Below are 21,707 nucleotides of genomic sequence, written 5' to 3'. Positions count from 1 at the left end.
TAGACTAATTATAAGTGTCTCACCAGTGTCTTCTACTTCTCTGTCGTCAGCTGGGCCAGAGTTTTCTTTTGTCTCTGGAACCTCTTCAGGGCAGGAACTAACTTCTGGAAAAAATATCCTGCCTTGCACAACAGGACCTTGACCTTTGACTTAAATCTCTGGATATTGCAGCTTATTGTCTGAGAACACAAACAGCCTGGGTCTGCCTGGACAAAAGCTTCTGGTAAGAGAAAAGAACACAGAAAAGAGGTCCTTCCTATGTGTCTGAAACCAGGCGTGTAAAAAAACAGCCATGTAAAGGATCTGTGAGCATGCAAGACTGTGCTGCTGCTGTTCACTGATATTTTTGGCTGAATTTATCAAAAAGACAGGAAATCTTTACCCAATAAAGTTTAAATTCACCTAGAAGACAAGCTTATTGTCCTTCTACAAAATGAAGAAATTGATGAAGAGGATATTCCAGACAACTCCTTTCTAATTTTGGTGGTTTCCATCCACATATCTTGACCTCTCTAGACACACCCTCACCTACTTCCCCCTCCATGCCACTCTTTTCCCCTCCAGCACTGCTCACACACTTTCAGGTGTATATTGGCCATGGCAGCGTTTGCCCTCCACATACAGAAATCACCAGAAGGATTTCTTGGCATCCTCTTGCAACAGCTCAATGGCTTCCAGCATTCCATGTCCCATGGGAGGCCTGGGCTACAGCTCCTCAGGAGCACAATATCCCAGTATGATCCTCCAAAGGATGCTGTGGTGTGCTGCCATGAGCAAGGGAGTGTGGAGGAGCGGGCAGCTGCTCAACCTGCCTGCACATCAGAGGCTTTGCAGCAGTGACAGGTGACATCCTGCAGGGCCGTGACTGAAAGGACACGGCACCAAGCCACACCACAGCTAATAGGCACTAACAGTACCTGCAGCACCAGTAGTACTTCCTGTAATACCAGTCCCAGCCAGCGTGCTGAGTGTGGCTGCACTTTGAGGCACTGTGAAGGCATGGTGCCTCCCTCCCGCGCCCCTCTGGGGGAACACAAAACTGCCCTTCCCTCCAACCCTTCCTGCTTCCTTCCCAGCAGCATCCCTCCCTTTCTTTAACACACGGGAGGAATCAGAGGAGCCCAGAATGGTCCTGGGTCAGGATGACTGATGGGTTCGAGTCTCCACATGAGGAAGTGGAGGGGGACAGATGGTGAGCAGTTCCTCCTCTCCCCATGGAATCCTGTAGTGTGGCTTCCCATGGTGAAGCCTCCAAGAAATAAACTGTGTGTCCCAGCAAGATGAGATTAGCTGCTGAGTGCAGGGTTTGGTGAGGAAAGAGAGCTTTCCATCTGTGCCCTCAGCCCCAGAATCTTACTAGACTTCACTGTGATTAGTATCCCATAGTTACAGATGCATGAATGTACACCTGCAATGCTGGCAGCACCTGTCTGGTGCTACCACATTCAACAAAAAGCAGGATGAGCACAGGCACAGTGACAATGGAACAATGTCCTGGCTCTTCAGAGCTGGTGCTTGACAACACAAAACACATGTGTACCAAATCTGCCCTTGGTTCTGTTCTGCAGCGGATTTTACACACCTGTCTGGGTCTGGAGCAAAACCTGAGACAGAAAAACCCAAAGAACTAAACATTACCAAACCCTGAGAGATCCAGATGAATTTACCCAGCCCAGAAAAACCCAAATGCAATCTTTTGTGAATTTTGGGTCTGGAGATCAAGTTAGAGCTGTACTTCATGGCTTCGTCCCACCTTTAATATAGAGAAAAATATTTCAGCCCTTTAAGCAATTCTTTTTTTCTCTTGCATGACTGCCTTTCTGATTTCAGGATTTCAGTGATGACTAAAGACATGGTTGTTACTGACTTGACCTCTCCCAGCGGAGGCATCTTCTTACCTACGTGTTTCTTTGGGAGGTAATTATTTTCTTCCTGCTTCTGAGGTTTGCAATTTTGGAGCTAGTGCTTTCTTTCAAGCTCCCACAACCCTCTCAGGAACCTCTCCAGGTAAAAGCAAATGTTATCTCAAAGGGGTACTGAGGCTTTTATTACATCCTGACTTCATTTCTGCAATTCGTTATTTGCTGATCTGCCTCCCATTTCCCTGAGGCATTTGCAGCTCACATTGAACTTCACAGTTGAAACCTGGATTTCGGAGCATTTTGCTTATTTCCTGGGAGAACTTCTCTGATTTCATCCTGGTAAAGTGTCAGTTTCAGGTTGAAATTAATTTTCTACTTGCCAGCTTTCAGAGGTGCTTTCCTCTTCTCATAATGTTATTTTCCTATTACTTCCTTTGCAGCTTTGTCCCTTGGAGTTGCTTTTCATCTCCTTCTGTTAGTTTCACTGGTGAACCTCCAGAAAACTGCCAAAGCCCCACACTCTGTGCAGGCCTCAGTGTGAGGTGCCCTCACCTGCCAGTTCAAGTCACCCAAAGTGTGACTTTGTAAAGGGGGACTGACCAGGACTGACTCCAGCTTCCCCTTCAATTCTTCTGATAGGTTCTTCTTGCCTTTTCCCTCCTTTCCCTTTTTGTCTGTGATGGACACCTGTACAAAAGCCAAGCACAGTGTTTACTTGCCACATGGCTAGTAAGATAGACAAATTCAGCTTCAATTGTCTCCAAAGACAAAGATACACATAATACACCATGAAAGATATAAATGCTAAGTCCCCCTAGCATTTATATCCAGCTGGAGAACCTAAGAAGGCTCACTAGAGAAGACACTATTTGCCTAAGGATAGCTCTGTGGTTGCACACTGAGATTTTCTACAAGCTAATGAGCAAAGTTTAAAAATCCCTTTAACACTGGAGGTTTCTCTGTAAGCTACATGCATAATAAGGTCAACCTTTCTTCAAATTCCACCTCCTCTACACAGGTCTTCTCAAACTGCAAAGGGAAAAGACCATATATTTTGGCTTCTCTAGAGGAATAGTCGGGTGCCACAAAACTTGTGTTGCTTGTCTCAGCCCTCAGCTGGGAAGGTGGATGCATTTGGTGGTGACCCTTGGCTGGGACATCCTCCCAGTCAGTGACCAAGGCTGCTCTGAAACACCTTCTACTCTGCTACTGTAAGTGAATGGGGATGGAAAGTCAGCTGTGCCCTACTTTTTGTGCTTGCTGAGTTCACTTCAGCAGTGCTCACAGATGATTTATCTTCTGGAAGGCATTCAAGCAGTCCAGCTATGTCTGCTCTCACAAGTCTCCGCCTGAGAAGCGGAGTAACTCCTCTGGCTTGGAGGCACACCCACCCTGCCCCTGCTGAACAACCTGGGGCATATGGCATTGCCAGTGCAGCTCAGGGGGGCTGTTCCAGACTGTGGCACCAGCACTGGGCACGTGTTCCAGAGTGCTGAGCATGCCACAAAACCTAGACAGAGGCGATGGAAAGGAGCAGGAAATCCTGGGATGCCATTCCTTAAGCAGCCATACCCACACCATCCTTCAAAGAGGCTTGAAGGGTTTGCAGCCGCTGCCCAGAAATGGGGCCCAGGGTAGCCAGACCTGCCGTCTGCTGCAGCTTGCTAGAATGCTATATATGAGCATTTGGAAACCACAGGAGTTTGCTTCTGACTCTACAGGCATCTGCCTCCCTAGCACAGATCAAACCCAGCGGGCACTGCCTGTGCCTCCCCAGTGCCTCCCCACTCCATCCATGGCCTGGCTCACCTGGGTTTGCTGTCACACCCATGAACTCCGTCCCTCCGCACTGCACCAGCGTCCACCTCTGCCACCATCTCCTGATAAACCTTGCCTGCCTCTCCCTTGCAGAACCCCAGACATCTGATTTTGCTCCTCCTGTCTAGTCCTTGTTGCCAGCACTGCTGAGTTCTGCCTTTTCCCATACTTGCTACACAAATAAAAGGGCAGCCTGTCCATGAAGACCACACTGAACACAGACCTAAAGAACAGTGAGGATCATGGCACGCCACAAACACCTACTCTGGCATGCCCTGACAGACAAGGGAGAAGCCATGCAAGATAATAATTCTGCTCCAGCAGGATTCCTTAGCTGCTTTTCCAGGTTTTGTAACATTTGGTTGGTTTAGGGTAGACAGTGAAAGTCTGATTTCAAAAGCTGGCTGGATTTCACAGGAAAGCACTTTCAAAATCAGGTCTTCTGAACCGTGCTTTCACATTTCAATGGCTCCTGTATTGGTAGCAGCTGGAGTTAGCACCTAACTCGACTTGGTTTGAATAAACCAAATCCTTACTGATGAGTCTGCTTCCAGGCTTGACATGGAAGCAAAATATAACAATGAATGGTAAAAGGTATATATGAAAGATCTGGGGGGCTTTGACTGGATGACAGCAAAGAGAGATTCCATTTTTATTAATATTTTCCATTTTTAGCACTTAGGCATAACCTTTAAAAATGTATAGGTCAGATGTGTGTCTCAGTTAAAGTCAGGAACAGCTTTTCTACTGGTTTTGATGGAATTCAAGTTCAATGCATTAACACTGGTGTATCAATATTGTACAATTTGTATCAGCATTAGCATTGCTAATAATTTTACAATGAATGTCATGATCTATAAGAGGATTTTACATTCAACCTACTAGCAGAATATAACACCTTTAAATGACACATGACACTTTCTAGCTGATAGGATCTGAAAAGTGTGAATCCTCAGTATTTTAATGCAGAATACAAATAACAGCCCAAGAGGTAATATTTTTGTATTTAACTCCTTAACCCAATTTTGGCTTATTTTGGAGTTATAAGGTACTATTTTTCAAAGCTTGTATTTGGCAAGACAGCTGATCGTTGTTGTCATCAATTGTAATAATTATTCCAGCACCAGGAAGTCATCATTCATTAGCTCAGACTTCTTCAGCTGATTTTTACTTTTATTTTTCAGATCCCTCATATAAATAGCATTGATGCCATACCAGCAGTATCTTGAATTTTAGGCAGGTTTGCCATTCTCCCCAGAAAATAAGTAGTTCAAGAAGTCCAGCAATCTTGTTCCCAGCTCTTTTCCTTTTGCTGCTAGAGACCACTTGCACAGCAGACATCTGCACTGGTTCCTACAGCACCAGGTCATCCTTGTGTGCTCTGAGCTGGGCAAGAGCCTGGAGGGATCTGGTCCAGGCTTGGCTGTCGCAGAGCAGATTACTAATCTCTACTACCAACACTGAAGGAGGAAAGCAAACAAGAAATGCAGCCTGGCAGGGAAGCCCCTTGTGATGCTGCAGTTCTTACACCTATTTACGTACCATCTGTTGGTCAGGCCTGTGCCTGCAAGTACAGAATACATTTAATTGGAATGGGCCTGGAAAAGCAGTGGGAAGGGACAGTAAAGCAGCGGTGGAAAGCACAGGCATCATGTTTTGCAGCATGATGCACCAGAAACTTGCTATCTTGTTGCGTTTTTTCATTCATTCATTCATTGCAAGGGGAATTTTTCAGACGCCTTTTCCTCCCTGCCTGCAGTGTGAAGCACAGCACTGCTCCGCAGCCATCTACTGAGAGCGAGGCACATCTCACCATGGATACCCATTTAAATAGAGAAGTCACAGGACAGTTGCTATTTGTGTGCCTGAATGAAACTCTATTGTGCTATTTTTTTTGCTCCAGTGAAGCAGAACAAACCCTTCTTTTTCTTTGTTTATATGAGGTGAAAAAACACACTGGTACTGACTTTCAGATAAAAAACCTCTTAGTTGTAGTCAATTCCTTCTCTCTTTAAGAACATCTGGGGAAACAGAGACAGTCCATCTGTCCTGCTCCAACACTGAGATAAAATACCTGTGATCTTAAATACCCTTCTCATTTCCTGTCTGATTACACCTCATGCTGTAGTCCTTTGTAGTCAATGACTGTTTCTCTTCTCCATATGCCCATAGCTAGAAACACCAACAACTTTCAGGCACCAGTCAAATGCAAGTTTTTGATATCATGCATGGATTTTTTTTTTTTTTTTTGTTGAGGTATTGAGTCAAACGTCAGAAGACCTCAGACTCGTCTCAGAGGGCCATTGTCATCCTTGGTGTAATAACCTCTCTCTCCACACGCTGGCTTTCTGTCTGTATTTTTAATTTGTTTTGCCACAGCGTCCTTGTCAGACACTAGGGGCTCCTTGTGCTTCTCTTGTACAAACATGTAAGCAAACACTACTTATTGCTGCAGTAAATTCACATACTCAGAACGAAATTATTTCTGAGGGAAAATAAAAAATATTAAGGCAAAGGAAAGGACAAAAAAAAAAAAAAAAGAAGATGTGTAATGCATTTTCAGTAATATCTGAGATGCGTTCTCTGCACAGCCCTGTGCACAAGCCCGTGCACGATGCCAGGCCAGTGGCTGCCCCTGAGCTCCCTCTGGCCAGCCCTGGCGCTCTGGCAGCACCGCAGGCCCGCGGTGTGAGCCAGCTCGGGGTCCGCGCCGCGGGCGCGGGCTCTGCCCGGCTCTGCGGGGCCACCACGCTTGCTCAGAGCAGGGCTGAAGCTCTGCTCATGCAACTCCAGCTCCCCTCTAAGACCCCTCATTTTTAAAAAGAGGCTAAAGAACTTTCACAATGTTAGCATCAATCAGTTAATGTACTATCTTAAAGGACACTACACAAAGTCTTGTCTTGGGGCACATCTTAAAGGATAATATTCCCTTGCAGGTTAGGAGACCTAGGAGGTGCCCACATGTGGATTGGATGTCCAGGCTTCTGTTACAGTCCGTGGAGTCCAGAGACCTGCCCACTTCACCCCAAAGCAGACATCCTGGCACACCAACTAGCTGGCTAAACTCAGATGTCTCGTGCCAGCTTTGCCTCTGGTATCCAAGATATTTACACAGAATTGCCAAATATTAAACATGACCTTTCTCCCTCCCAAGTGGCAGCTGGAAGTTGGGGCCTACTACAGGATATCTCAAATGGCTCTAAATAAATAAATGTGGACAACTGAAGCAGTCAGCGGGATAGCTCTTCAGGTTTCCTGCCTGTGATGGGAATTTGGATCTCTCTCATACAGAGACATTTCATCCTTCCTGAATGTCACAAAAGAAGACAACAGTCAATTTTTTTCCTTCCCAAAGGATGAGAAGCTTAGCTCCAAGTTCCAAATCAGGTCCTCCCCAGAGCATCATTCCTCCCAGAGGACATCATGGGGTTCACCCAGCTCTTCATGACTTTCCATACCTCCAAGCAGTATCCAGCCTGCCTTCAGCCAATGCAGTGACATGGTTTTGTGCACTGTTTGAATTAATTCCACTATAATGTAAGCTGCTGAAAAAGAACGGTGTTTATCCAGGACTCAGCACCTCTCAGACTTTCTAATTACTTACATAGTGTTTATATTGCTCAGTGGTGCCAATCAGGGTAAGGATTTATTGCTGCAGGCTGTTTACTGCTCCATATCTGAATATAGCTGCTGCCCTGAAGAACTCAAAATTTAATTCTAAAACAAGATGCCAGGAGTTTAAAACAAGAGAGAAAATTGATGAACAGAAGAGGTAAGAGTGACAAAGTCAAGAGAAGCAAAATATTTTTTATTGTACTCTGTTTCTTTTTTACAATTATATGCTTCTTAATTAAAGCATTTTTTTTCAATTTAAAACACCCAAACAACTAACCAAACCACACATGCTTCATTTCTTTTTTCCCCCTTCCTGTTTCTCATTGCAATTTGTATTTCTCAGTAGAAAGACTGGACTTTACATCATTTGATGTTTCCATTCAATCCTATTTAAGATTCTCTTTCATGTTTATAACTTCCATCTGCTTATATACCATTGGTTCAGGTGTCTCTCCCAAGCTCGGTGCTGGATTATCAGCAGAGGCATACAAAGGCTTTCTTTCCCTAGTGATCTGTGAAGCAAGGCAGCTCACATTCATCCAATTTGCCTCCATTCCTCTTGGCTGATTTGCCTCCAGGCTGGACCATGTCCCAGCAGGTAGGTTTCTCACTGGTTTCTCAGCAGGACCCCCTCTGGATTTCCTGGGACCATCAGTCCTGCTGTGAGTTTCAGGACATCACCTACCATTATCCTATCCCAATGAACTCCAGCTCACCTCTATCTGCCATACAACTCACTTCACAGAATCCATGGACACACTTTCTCAAGAAAAATACAAGAGACAAGATCACTTCTAGCATTTATTTAAAAAGATAATTTGTGTTATCTCTGCAGGATACCCCCACTTATAACTCAATTTGATAAAAATCAGAAACACATGACTGCAAGTATAGAAGTATAACCCATATAATAGCAGACACCAAGAAGTGTTGCTGCTGTGCCACACACAGAAGAGGCACTAGAAGTGCAAAAGGCATCACAGGCAGCATGATGCTCTTTAAAAAAAATCATTGTGTATTGAAAATCAGGGTTTTGTATTGAAAATCAGTACACACTTTTGCACTGTTATCTCCTATTCAGATTCCACAGCTGTACTCTCAGAGATCCTCTCTCTCCAAACACAGAAGAGACACAGGAGGTTGGAAGGAAATACTCTTCTTTCATGCCAGAAAGTGGTTGTTAAGAAAACATCTCTTGGATGCGTAGGTCACACTGCATTTGTCTCATCTGAGCTCATCTTTGTGTCACCAGGCATTGGCCTGTCCCAGGCACCTGGCTGTGATGCAGAGAACTTCCTGATGTATTTGTCCAGTGAACACTGAGCCACCTGCACATGTCACAGAAGCTACCAGACATGCTCCCAGGCCCAGCTCAGAACTGACCTCACCAGACTGAGGAGAGAAAAACAGTATGAATATGTATTTTTCACTACAGGGTAGTTCTCCTGGTGATTTTATACATCTGTAGTAATACCAGAAGGATGAATATTAAGTTTGTGTCCAAAGCCTGTGTTAGCTGACCATGCCAGTAACAACAACCATGGCTGCCTGCCACCAGGAGAGAAAGCTCTGTTATTTTCCTGACACTGAACTTTCCATGTTGCACTTAGCTTAGTGAATCAGTCAGCTGAAGCTTGCTATTCAGACTTCCTATAGTACAAACTGCTTTTTTTTCCCTTTAAAACAGCTTTCTATTTTCTCTCTTACAACCAAGGGGAAGTCAGAACTGAGACTGCACAAAAAACTGCATAAATGATACAATTTTTATGTTTACCTTGAGGTGCACAGGGATTTCCCCATACTTAGGTAAGTATGCTCAGTTTTGATGTCTAACATATGTGTCAGTAGGTCACAATGAGACATCTCTAGTCACCATTCATGTGGGCTCCCTCCACTCCCTTTACAGGCCATTCCACTCCCAACATCCAGCACACATTATCCACTCAGGGGTGGCCACAGCTCTCAGTCTGGTACACTCGGCTGTGCTTTCATCTCGTCCTTGTTTCATGGGCAGCAACCACTGCTGGGGCAGCCTGGGTACTCTGGAGCTTCAGCTCCAGACTTAATCCATAGCCACCAAGTGCCTGACCTTGCCCAACCTGTGGATGACTTTAAAAACCTGCATTTCTCCTTCTGGGTGATTCCATTAATTGGGCAGGAGCTAGAAGTACTAATCAAACAGCAAACATTCTCTCTGCCTGCTTGGAGCCATGTGTACAGACTTAGCAGGGAGAAGTAAGGCGTGGACTGAAGATAAGACACATCAATATGATGGAAAAAACACACAACATCCTAAGAAGGGGAAAACTTCACTGGAAGAAAGATAGCAAGTTTTCATGCAAACAAGCTGCCTGCAATTAAGTGTTACCATCATTGGAAGAGGAGAGAGTTGGTGTTGATGTCAGCATCGCAGGTGAGTCAAGGAAGCACTGGGAAGAGAGGAGGAATAAACTCTAAACCCCTGCCTCCTCAGAGATAGTTGCTTCAGCAGGAGCTCTCTTTGTGTCAAAGAGACCAGCAGCCTTCACAGAAGCTCTGTGGTAGATGAGAAAGCAGATCAATCAGAAATTTTCATGAGAGCAACAGTAGTTTATACAGGAAAATGCTTCCCCTGAAAAACATCCTGAGGATCAAGGCCTCTGGTGTGGAACATGTTTGAGATGCCAAGACCACTACTTGAAGCATGAAATGAGATGAAAGCATTGTGTCTTCTCAAACAGGATTGAATTGCATCATCTTTCTGAGCATTAGAAAATAACAGGTGTGAAAACTATCCCTCTTACTGGAATCCTTCTGCTGGCTGCAAACCAGAAATGAATCCTCATGTCATGGAAAAGGGCTCTGCTAGAGGGAAGAGTATTCATAGGACTGTATTGAATAGATCATCTTGACAATTTCCAGGATTCAGCAGCATGGAGTAATTTTTTTACAGGCCTCTAAAGACTAGTTGTCTTCTTTGACTGAGGGGAAGAGGTGCAAAGAATCAGACATGACTTTACAGAATATCAGCACCTGATGGTCTTTTCTTTTTGAAATCTTGCTTTATTCCCTGAGGGCTTACCTGCTTTTGCAGAGCACAAGAGATAGATCAAAAAACCTGATGAGGATGGGTATGTGTTACACTGCATCTGTAAATTATGGGCATAAAATAACAGGAGAGAGGAGAGCAGAATTTAACACAGATAAACCCCCAGTAGCTATGATGTACAGCAATTCCCAAATATTTACAAGCCCAGCTTACCAAGTGCAAGACTAGAGGCCACTCCGTCCCTCTGCCACAGATGACAAGGGTAGGGGTCTTCTTAAAGCAGCTCAGAGACAACCAGCTCTTCTCTGTCCCTTTTTTGCTCATTTCCTTAGAATTACAGGGAACTTGGTGTCAGTTTATCAGAGAGTAGACAGAGGTTAGTGGGCATCTCTGAAATGCACCCAAAAAAGTCTATCTTGAAATATATGTGCAAGTATAGGTAAAATTCACCATAAAATTATTTAATTATTTTAAAGTATTCAAGAATTATCTGAGATTCTCAGGACTAGATGTCATCAATTTTCAGTGACAACAGACCCTATTTTCATGTGATTCTTATTTGTAATGCACAAGCTGTTCGTTTTTTCATTTATATAGCAGAGTAGAGGAGATCTACAAGAGAGTTATCCTTTAAGCATTGCAGCATGGGAAGAATGACATCCTTTTTTGACTTATCTAATAATCACCTTGAGCCTTGCAGCTTCAGAAGCAGTAAGCCCATAATTCAAAAGGATATGTGAAAAGAAACAAACCAAGAAGTCCTTCAGTCCTTACTGATGAATACAACAACCAGAGCTTTCCTGCCACCTTCGCTGCTATCCTCCCTAATCACACCTTCTAGCAAAAGTACTTTTTGCATCACTAAGAAAGATGTAACCTCCTAATCCAGCCATAAGGTGTAAAACTCTCAAAAGATTCCTTTTGTTGGGCATGTTTCATTATAAGCAGTAGGTTAGCACAGTTCTCAAAGCTGTGTTAAAAAAAAGCAACCAAGGCCAGGAACAATCATCTTGGGGGGACACAGAAATGAAGTGTCAGGGACTGTACACCCAGTACTTGGCAGAAGGATCCATGGTCTCCTTGCTTGCACTGAGCAGTTTCGGTACATCTCAAGAAGTGCTGCACTGCTACCAGAGACAATTTGCAACTCCACTGTTTGTGGCATGGCCTGGGAAGCCCTTTCCCAGCTACAGCAGCTGCTGGTGGTCTCAAAGGACTAGAGAGCACCTGGGAGTCACTAGCACTGCAAGGGTTTTTGGATAGACTTCTTTCTATCCTGAGCCACAGTGACCCTAAAATGCAACAAGCGTTACATTCTGCAACTATGCCCTTAGTAAGTCCTGGCAAAAAGGACCATCCAGAATTTTGACATTAAAGCATCTCTCAGACCCTACAACTAGACCACAGTAGTTCAAACTATTTTTTAAACAAATAATAGTCACTGTTTTATGGAATTTGAAATACTAAACTGGGCCTGAATTTCATCTATTTACCAGCCTCCATCAAGTATTGTAAATCTGACACTTTAGCCACTTCCCTCTGTATAACCTGTCTTGTATCCAATACACAGATGAAATAGCAGCCTGCAGCAGTTTTCTTTTGTGGTGTCAGGATAAATTTATGCCCTCAGCATCGCACTGTTGAATATATTTTATACTGAAACAGGAAGGAGAACCTGAGGCTTCCCAGTTGAAGCAATATCACTTGGACCATACAGGCTACACAAGAAATTTGGAGAGCATTTCTATGTCACAGAGAGATATTTGATGCAGAGTTAAAGTGGAAAACCACATTTCTCCAAGTAAATAAAAAATTTAGGAGAGTTCTGTGATTTATATTGTGTTCTATGTTAATGACATTATATTTAGTGATATGATTATAATAGATTAGGGAAAAGTTTTGCTTTAGAAACAATTATTTGTAATTAATATTTCACTTGGCCCAAATATTAACTTCAAAAAAGAGACACTTCTTGAAATCTATTTGGTCTTCTTGCACATAATATTCTGCTATGATGGGAGGGTCATATTAAACAGTCAATCTGATGCCAAATTAACTAATGGCCAAACAAATTGTCAATTTCAAGCAAGGAGAACATTTTTCCTGAAAAATTGGAAACAAAGATGCCACAAATATCTTTCTATAGAGGGTACATGCATATTTTTCAAGTCTTGAGTATTTAAGTTACTACCTTATCCCAGCTCACTATAATGCCTTATCCAATATATTTCTTCTATAACTAGAAATATTTGATATTCATAGCTTTGCAATTCATTCATTAGGGGCATGACAATTTAATATAATTTTCCTCACAGATGTCCAGCATAATTGAGAATGAGAGAATTAAAATTGCATCCAAACACACACACAGGACAAGATATAGAAATAGAAAATCTTAAAATCTTTGAGAACATGAGCAGGAAATACAATTAAAGATGCTCATGTTTGAAATTGGAAGTTTGGAGAATAAAAATTTATGTGTATATGATCCCACAGAATCTTAGTAAAGTGCTTAAGAGGGCAGAGATCCAAAATTATGATCATTTTTCAGAGCATATACAACTTTTGTATGGGACCTGTTACAACACAGAGTTCAAACATCTTCATGCCTTAGCTTGCCAGCTGTTGATAGGGGATAAATACACTCATATTCACACAGGAGCTATAATGATATCTAAAGACTGTTGTGAAGTGTTCAGAAACAGTAGTGATAGAATGATGAAAATAGGTACAAAGGCAGAAGATTGCTAATATCACTACTGCTAAGAAAATATTAGATTCCAGACCCCTTAAAATTTTTTTTACTCAGCCAGAAAATGTACAAATTATACAATTTTTCATAAGGTTTAATTAGCTTTTAAAAATGGGCCCAAGCTAAAGACACAAATGTCACAGATTAACAATAACTATCAAAGACAGAATATTGCCCTAACCCAGAATATGCAAGATCTGGTGTCAAGTACTGACTCTGCTACAGACCTGCTATCTAGAGACAGAGTGGCACTCAGTCCCATGGGTTAGCTGAAGTGTCAGGGAAGGGGTTGGACTCGATGATCTTGAAGGTCTCTTCCAACCTTGTAATTCTGTGTGATTCTGTGTGTGTGTAAGGCCTGTGCCAGTTTTATGATAGTGCAAAGTCCATGAAACAGAATGGCAATTTTCAGATTTGTGATTATGCTCAATTATCAGTAATTATTACTCTTAAAGCACCTCCTGAAAGTTTGCAATCAGCTGCTGTTAACAGTTTTAGTATTTATGTAAGTCTACAACTTAGAATTATTTTACAGGGTGTTAATGAAATCTCAGGTTTAACAACGGCTCGCACCCACACTACAGCCTTATTTTAAAATGGTTTCTGTGTCCTAAAGAAATCAGACTCACCTGCTGCAGGGATAAGGACAGAGGGAAAATCTGCTGAGAGTGGGGTTGTTTGAACTGGTTCTACAGCAGCACTTTAGAAGGCTTGATATCTAAAATCCAATAAAGACACAAAGTGCACGTGTTCGTGTTAACCACGTGTGGGCACCCAGTGCTGCTGTCTGGGCATCAGGACTCCACTGCAGTCCAGCTGCTTTTTGGCACTGGATCTAATTAAGGAATTGTCTCATGATAGCTTAGACAGATCTGAAGGGTAAAATATTTTATGAGTGTGTTTCAAAGAAATAAAAATAAATAAACATAAAACTCACAAACAAACAAACAATAAAAAAAGAGGCAGTCCAGACCAGGAACTTCCTTACTAAGCAGAAATCTAGTTCTGTGTTAGTGGAAGTTTTTATCATACCACCCAAGTGTTTCACAAACTTCAATTAATCCTCTATGCTCTTGTGATGAAGGACATGTTATGCTTTTGAGGGTTTGATTTTCTGACTGCTCAGTTCTAGGTTTAGCTTCCAGGAACACTGCATTATTTGCAGTTCCTCTTTTATCTTCTTAAGCATACCAAAGATCTCTTTTTTAACCCCGTAACTATGAATCCTAATTTAAAAACTTACAGAATCACAGAATGAAAGTTTCATCAAGGTTAGAAGAGACCTTCAAGATCATCTAGTCCAGCCCTCGACTCAGCACTTCCAAAACTGTCCCTAAACCATATCCCCAAATGCCACATGCAAGCACCTCTTGAACACTTCCAAAGACTCCACCGCCTCTCTGGGCAGCTCATTCCAGTGCCTGGCCACTCTTCCAGTGAACATTTTTTTTCCTAATATCTAATCTGAACTTCCCCTGGCACAACTAAGTTCCCTCTCATCCTTTCACTTGAATTTTGACAGAAGAGACTGACCCTGACCTGGCTACAGCCTCCTGTCAGGGAGTTTTAGACAGCAACGAGGCTCTCAAGACTCCTCTTCTCCAGACCAAAATTTAATTTTAAGAATATATCTAATATACTGAGAAGTAACTTACAGAGTCCTTTTTATATCTGATTGACCACAGATCAAGGAAAAAGCAATTAGTTAGTCTAATCTTGCTTGATTTTTGTGGACTAAGGGTCCAATTACTGGACATTGCTCCTTCAGAGGTGCACGCTCTCTCCTGACTGCTAAGTATGAGAGGTAGAAGAAACAGGAGTAGTTTCTACTACCACACATAGCATCCATGGTCAGTCTGTAATATTTCACTCCTATCTGGGCACACATTTCTCAGCTACCAGGGTACCAAGGAAAACCTCTCTGATCTCAGCAGTGTGCCATTAAAAAACGGAAGCATTTTTAGAGATTAAGTTCCACATCCCCACAGTGAGAATCAGAAGGGGGCCAGGCAGGTAGAAAATTCATATTACTTCCCAGAAAAAGTGCTTCACCAAGTGTTGCATGGGAATACAGCTTGGGCAGACTGCATGCCTAAAGGGGTAAGGAATTTTGAGGCTCCTCAAGAACAAGGATATAATGGGGGTTATTATGTTTGAGACTTTAAAATCAGACCTTTCTTTCTTTTTTTTTTTTTTTCTTTTCTTGATAAGTACTGCAGTCTGCTGAAAAATGGTCTGCATTAAAGAGCAAAATTATATCAAACTCCTTCATAAAATAAATTTAAAAAAAATAGGTAGACTTTTAAGCAATCAATTGTTTATACAGTGGCTATGTGGTGACCACCTGATGGATCAGTGACACTCCCTGCACTGCTTGAGGTACTGTCTGAGGGTCTGTCCCTCTGAACACCCACTCTCAAAGCTGGTTTATTCCTTTTCCTGATCAAGCTCTAGCCTATCTGCTCAGGGCTTTTTCCTCATGACAATTCTACAAAAGTGAAACAACTTACTATGGAAAACATCCCCTTGTTTGCCCAAGAGTGAGCACTGAGATGCACTTCCCTCAATCAACAGCAAAGCTCTGTGTCCAGTAGGGTCTGAGTTCACTCCTTGCATTGGGTTGTTCTTTAGTGCCCCTACTAGCAAGGGATTTTTAACAATACAGTAACATCAAGAACATTAAAACTACCACCAAAAAACATTCCAAAAGGGTGCTTGTCCTTAAAATAGGTCTTCTAATTGCTGTAGTGTCTCTATGGGAATTTCTAGCAGATACCTGGAAGGCAGGCATGTGAATCTTATCAGTAAGGATTAAAAACTGGATTATCCTATCTGGATTAATTTCTGAGATGCAGACAGGCAGCAATGCATGGTACAGATAACTATTGACAACTGGCTGTAATGTGATGTAGTTCTGCAGTTTTTGTAGCTTGTAGACAAACTGAGGACTGGGAGCAGCTCTGGGAGATGATCCTTTCCAGACCTTTTTTTTTCTTCCTGAAGTTCCAAGAGGAAACCACAGGTTTTCCTTTTGCCTAATTAACTGTAGTTAAAAATAGATGATGATCTGTACTAAATAACTAGAACTGTTTGACAAGACTTGTTTGTTCCTTAGTCAAACAAAAGAACTCTTGAATCTTGTGGGGCTCACTGCAGTTTTATATAAATGAAGATTTACTCTATTCCCCATCTTTGGAAGAGCGAGAGAGCTTGAGGCTGAGAAGTTGGGAGAGTCCTACAGAGACTTCACCTCTGCCAAAAGTCCCTCATATTCCAACCAGAATGTCCTGTGCCTGCCTGTCTGCATTCCCTTTTCTTCCCAAGCATGTTATTCAGTCCAGCCTGACATTCTCCAGCCTAGGAGGAAGCAAGCACCTTAAAACAAAATGCATTTGTACTTCCCAGCAGTTTCTTTGCTTGTCAAGCCCTGGCACTGGCAGAGAGGAGCCATTCTGTGGGGACTGGAACTTGCTGTTGGAGGGAAGCACTGTGTGGATCCTGCTTAACAAAACAATCCTGCCTTCCTGCTGCAGCCTTTGTCTTCCCAGGATTGTTCCTCAGCCCTTTTCTTCCTGTGCCTCCTCTCCCTCCGTGCAATGAACAGTGGGAGGCTGGTGAGGCACTGGAATGTATTTCCTAGAGAAGCTGTGGATGCTCTGTTTCTGGAAGCGTTAAAGGCCAGGCTGAATGGGGCTTGGAGCAACCTGGACTAGTGGAAGGTGTCCCTGCCCATGAGAAGAGGGGCTGGAACTCGATGATCTTTGGGGTGTCTTCCAAGCCAAATCATTCTGTGATTCTATGACACAAGACTCTCCAGGTCACATGAAACACAAGGCTCTTACTTTTCTCCTAAAATTCTATTTAAGTTTATCACTTCCCTTTGAGCCACAACTGCTCAGTCTTGCTTCACAGGAGCTGCTAGACCAGGAGCTGGGACTCCGCGGTAAGGTAATTTCGGACAGGCACCTGGTCCCTCCCGCTGCTGCCATGGCAGCGTTCCAGAAGGCGACAACGCGCCCGGTACCAACAGGGCAGACAGACCGGCAGACAGACCGGCAGAGAGACCGGCAGACAGACCGGCAGAGAGACCGGCAGAGAGACCCGGACGTGCTCCCACAGCCGCAGCTCCCGGTGAGGCCCCGCCGGCCTCGGGCACTGCCCCGGCGCGCTCCGTCCCTCTGGCCTGAAACGCCGCCCGGCGCCCGCTGGACACTGCCCGCCGACACACGCGGAGACAGCGTGACAGGAGGCACCGCTTCCGCGCCATGAGCCGTGACCCGCCCTTCCTTCCCGTCCCTCCGCCTTCCCTTTCCTTCCTCCTCCCTTCCCCCTTCTCTTCCCTTTCCCGTCTCTTTTCCCGCCACTTCCCGGCGGGGCTACGGCGCGTGCGAAGGGACAAAACGCCTCCGGGGGAGCGAGCGGGAGGGCGGGCGGCGCCGGCCCCGCCCCCGCGCGCCCCTTGGCGGCGGGTGACGTCAGGCGCCTCACGCGCCGCTCCGCGCGTCACACGCCGCGCGCGCGCCGGGGTCCCCTCCCCCCCCTCCGCGCTCCGCCAATCCGCGCGCGGCGGCGCCCGGCCGAGCGGCGCCGGCCAATCCCTTCCGCCGGCGGGGGCGGGACTTCCGCCGGGAGCCGGAAGCGGGTCTCTCATGCGAGCGGGTGGTTGAGTCTCGGCTCGGAGACGTTTCGGGCCCGGAGCCGCCGCCGCCCCCCCGCGCCCCCCCCCCGCCCCGCCCGCCCCCGGCGCTGCCGCCGCCCGCGCCCCCTCGGCCCCGCCTCGCGCTCCGCTCTCCTCCTCACGGCATCCGGCGGCGAGGCCCCGGCGGCGGCGGCGGCGCGGCGAGAGGCCCCGGCGCCCGCGGGAACCCGACAGGAGTGAAAGGCCCCGCGCCGGCGGAGCGCCCCTCCCCCCCTCCCCCGTACCCGCCCGTGTCCCCCGTGCCGAGCCCCGGCCCGTGGGCGGCGGCGGCGGCTGTTGGTGACAGGTGAGTGCGAGGGGCCGCCCGGCCCGCGCCCTTCGGGCGGCGGCGCCCGCCGGGGCCGTTCCGCACCCGCGGCTCCCAGTGGGGGGGGGGGGATGGCGGGGCCGAAGGGGGAGCGACACCCCCCGCTCCGTCGCCCCCTCGCACCGGGGAGGCGGCCGGAGCCGCCATCTTCCCACCCGAGGCGGTTCCCGGGGGAGAGACGGGAGGGAGGAGGAGGATCCCGGCTCGGGGCCGCGGTGGTGGCGGGGGCAGGGCGGGCGAGCCGCCGGGGCCGCTCCCGCACTGCGGCCTCGCCGCCCCGGGCACAGCGGGTGAGCTTTGCCCCCGCGCCGACGGGCCCTTGCGGGGGAGAGCCGCGTGTGCCGCGGGGCGAGCGGGAAGGGGGCGAGAGCCGGGGGGACCCGCCTGGAGCCTTCCCGGCCGCCCGGCCGGGGCGGATGGGCGGCCGGGACCCTCCGGGGCGGCAGGCGGTGCCAACCCCTGGCCCATCGCTCCGGGCACGTCGCTGGCTTTCCACGCGAGCCGTGCCCTGAGCAGGTGAATTGCCGGCGGGCCGGGGGTGCGCCCGGGCTGCGCAGCGGAACCTGCGGGAGCGCACGGGCGCTGCGCTGCCCCCAGGATTCAGTTGTTGTTGGGCCTTCGGTAGCTGCTTCAGCGAAGTTGTTTTCACTCTCGGTTTCAGTTTGTCCAGGTGCTCAAAATTACTACGTAGCTTTGTCCACAGTTTAAACAGATGTGCGCTTGCCAAACAGTGTTTGTTGTATGAGATTCCTGTGTGGCAGATAAGTATAATTATTTTTATTCTGCAGGTAAGCGAATTGAAGCAAAGTGGTTAAGACTTGCCTGTGGCCACACAGAGAGTGCTGGTTTCAAAACCACTGTTTAAACTTGAGTCACTGTTGGGGTAAAACCATGGGAATTCTGGCTTCCGATTCTGCATCTTGTCTCTGGCCTAGTTTTGTTGGCCCCTGAGTCCTTAGTAAAATTGGAGAAGGAATCTTTCTTAAGTACTGCCTCAAGGATTGCTATTGTAAGGTCTGTCTTGTGGTTGAAGTTTCGTGTCAGACTTATCTGGTTTTTAGAGATTGGATAAATTCTCAAAGGTCGAAGCATATTGTATTTTTTTTTTCAACTTGCTGGTATTTCACAACTCTTGGGTTTTGATTCTGGTCTGGTAACTTTTTATCAGTTGAACTTTCACTTCTCCCTGCTGATTTGTAAGCATTTCTTCAAGTCGGTTCTCAAGATATGAAGCTAATCAGCTTAATCACTCTAGCTATTAGAACAACATTGATATTCTTATATTTTTTTTTTTTTTTTTTGTGGGAAGTGAGAGGGAGGTGAAAACTAGGCTGAGGCCTGATAATACACATACAAAAAGCAGTATCTATTTTATGTATAATGTCTACAGAAAATTTTATTCTTCTAGATGTGTTGTCATTCATGTGGATATGCTCTTTTTATGGAAGCCACAATTACTTCTACATTTAATTGGTCTTACATTTTGGGGGAAAATAATCTTTATTCAAATGGAGGTAAAATTTTTGCTTAAATGAATTACAAACATTGAATTTACAAGCAGAAAATTGAAAATATTTGATCTCTTGGATGTTCCTTAATAAAAAATTGTATGTAATCGGGTCCTTAAGCACACAGAATGTTCTGGGTTAGGTTGAATAGATTGTTGCTTAGATTGTTCACCTTGTAATTTTTTCCAGGTTTTTTTTTTCCCGTTTATACACAAACACTGAGGGACTAAAGGTGTCAGCACAAGTATGTGCTGCCTTGGTTGCTTTTTATGGCTGGCTGTGGTGCCAATATACACATAGAAAATACAAATGACTGATATGTATTCATTATATATATATACTGCTTAGATATAGGGCTGTATCTTAAATCTGTTTCTTTGCAGAGCAAAACAGAAGATCTGGAACTGGAGGCAGTTACAGGGGCTTGGGGACTTTGGGGTTTTTTGTTTCTTTGAGACATACAGAAACCATGTAGGCAGTTTCTGATGATGATGTTTTATTTCGATTAGAGTGAAGTTAAATCCTTGGTTTATTTACTGAAATGCAAAGTCAATAGAGTCAGGTTTGTCTAGTCTATGTGTTCTGTACTGATCTGTTGCTGTGTCCATTATTAAGTCTCATATCTTGCAGCGGCTTGGGCTTTAAATCAGTTGAGAGCTTAATTGGCATGGTAATATAAACTCTTTGTTAAATATTTATTACACTACCTCACAAAATGCACATGCTAGACACGGAAAAGGCATGTTTGTGACCACAGTGCATGACAAATCTAAAGTGACAGCTTAAAGGTAGCAAAAAAGGAGTTACAAAAAACAAAGTAATTAGGTGTAGATGTATTCCATCAGTTTGATTTTTTTAAAACTAGGTGGCTTTTAGGACCTTCAGCGCTATTAATGTTTAATTCCATGGTGTCTATATATATTCATCAGGCATTCACATTCTCTTAAATTAACAGGTAAGGCACACAAATAGGAACGTAAAGCACTTGACTTTTCTTGTGCCCGTGTTGGAAGGAGCAGGTTTGCAAAGGCCACAGCCTTATCGATCTCGAAGAAGAGCACTCTTGCCTTGGAGGTGTGAAGGTGGCTGTGGAGCTAGCTCACAAATGCAGTGTCAGGAGGGCTATTGCTGGCAGAAAGAGATAAAGCAAGCAAAGAAATGTATTCTGGAGTCCAGAGAATATTAAGCTTTGGGAGTGTGATTTGCGTGTGTGTGCATGTATGCACACATGTGAGAAACTGTTACATGCCTTAAGACGTAATAAGTGGTTTACAAAGTTCTCTGTTCCTCTAAGCTTTTACTAGTAAACGACATTTTTGGACAACAGGTTTGTCTAAGTCTTAGACATAACTGTAGAAAATAATCTCAGGCTGCATTTTTTTTTTCCTGCATGTAATCAGGGATACTCAGCTAACAGGAGTATTGGAAGTCCTTTGCATTTGCATTCAGAATGGGCACACAGGTATGAGTAGGAAGGACAGGATGTTACAAAACAGGACGTTGTAAGGAAGAAAATTAACCCTCTCCCTGCAGTTTTGAAATAGGCAATGATGTGTGGAAAGCTGTGTAGAAGATGAGAATAAAAGCTACTCTTGTAGTAAAGGCCCTGGAAAGATGTTTGAGCAATGTTGTTCTGAAAGCAAGGCGTGCATGTGCTGAAATTAATACTCTGATTTTAGTCCATATACAAGATCTAAACGGGTGGATTTCATCACAGAAGCCACTTATTGAATTAGGGAGGGGAAAGTGACATAAAACTCGCACTATTTCAAAGTTTGTAATCCCTCAAAAAAGAGAAGATACATACACACAACCTCTTCCCCTGAACTGATAATGTGCTTTGCCAAAGGCACCGATTCTAATTGTATTTGCATTTTCAAGCTAATGCTTTGGGAAAGCTCTGTTTTCTTTTCCTGTGCATTAACTCCTCTGTGCTAAGCTCAAGACGTGCTAGTGTATCATAACAGTCAAACACAAAAATAGCATTCTAAAGCAACTTCACAGAATATAAAACGTAGTGATAGTTCACCTGGTCAAAAAATGTTTTTGTACTGTACATACTAGATAATTGAAGAAGACCCATTGCTATTCTAACAACCGGTTTCTTTTCTCTTTAAG

The 21,707-nt window shown here is 44.9% G+C and overlaps 1 protein-coding gene across 5 annotated transcripts in view; it reads left to right on the top strand.

Annotated features, from left to right (window-relative positions):
* Positions 1-17,885: 17,885 nt before the first annotated feature.
* Positions 17,886-21,707, top strand: part of LARP4B (La ribonucleoprotein 4B) — a 56,050-nt gene continuing 52,228 nt past the window's right edge. For 4 of the 5 annotated variants that reach the window (XM_053943305.1, XM_053943313.1, XM_053943291.1 and 1 more), the window contains exon 1: positions 18,163-18,371. The gene's annotated coding sequence lies outside the window, so the exon portion shown is untranslated. Of the gene's footprint in view, positions 18,061-18,162; positions 18,372-21,707 lie in introns of those variants that run through there. The other variant, XM_053943296.1, reaches the window with a different exon arrangement.

The sequence above is a fragment of the Vidua chalybeata genome, chromosome 1, assembly GCF_026979565.1.
Source record: "Vidua chalybeata isolate OUT-0048 chromosome 1, bVidCha1 merged haplotype, whole genome shotgun sequence".
In the NCBI taxonomy this organism is placed as follows: Eukaryota; Metazoa; Chordata; class Aves; order Passeriformes; family Viduidae; genus Vidua; species Vidua chalybeata.
The sequence above is the reverse complement of the archived record's forward strand: the minus strand, read 5'-3'. Positions and strand labels throughout refer to the sequence as shown.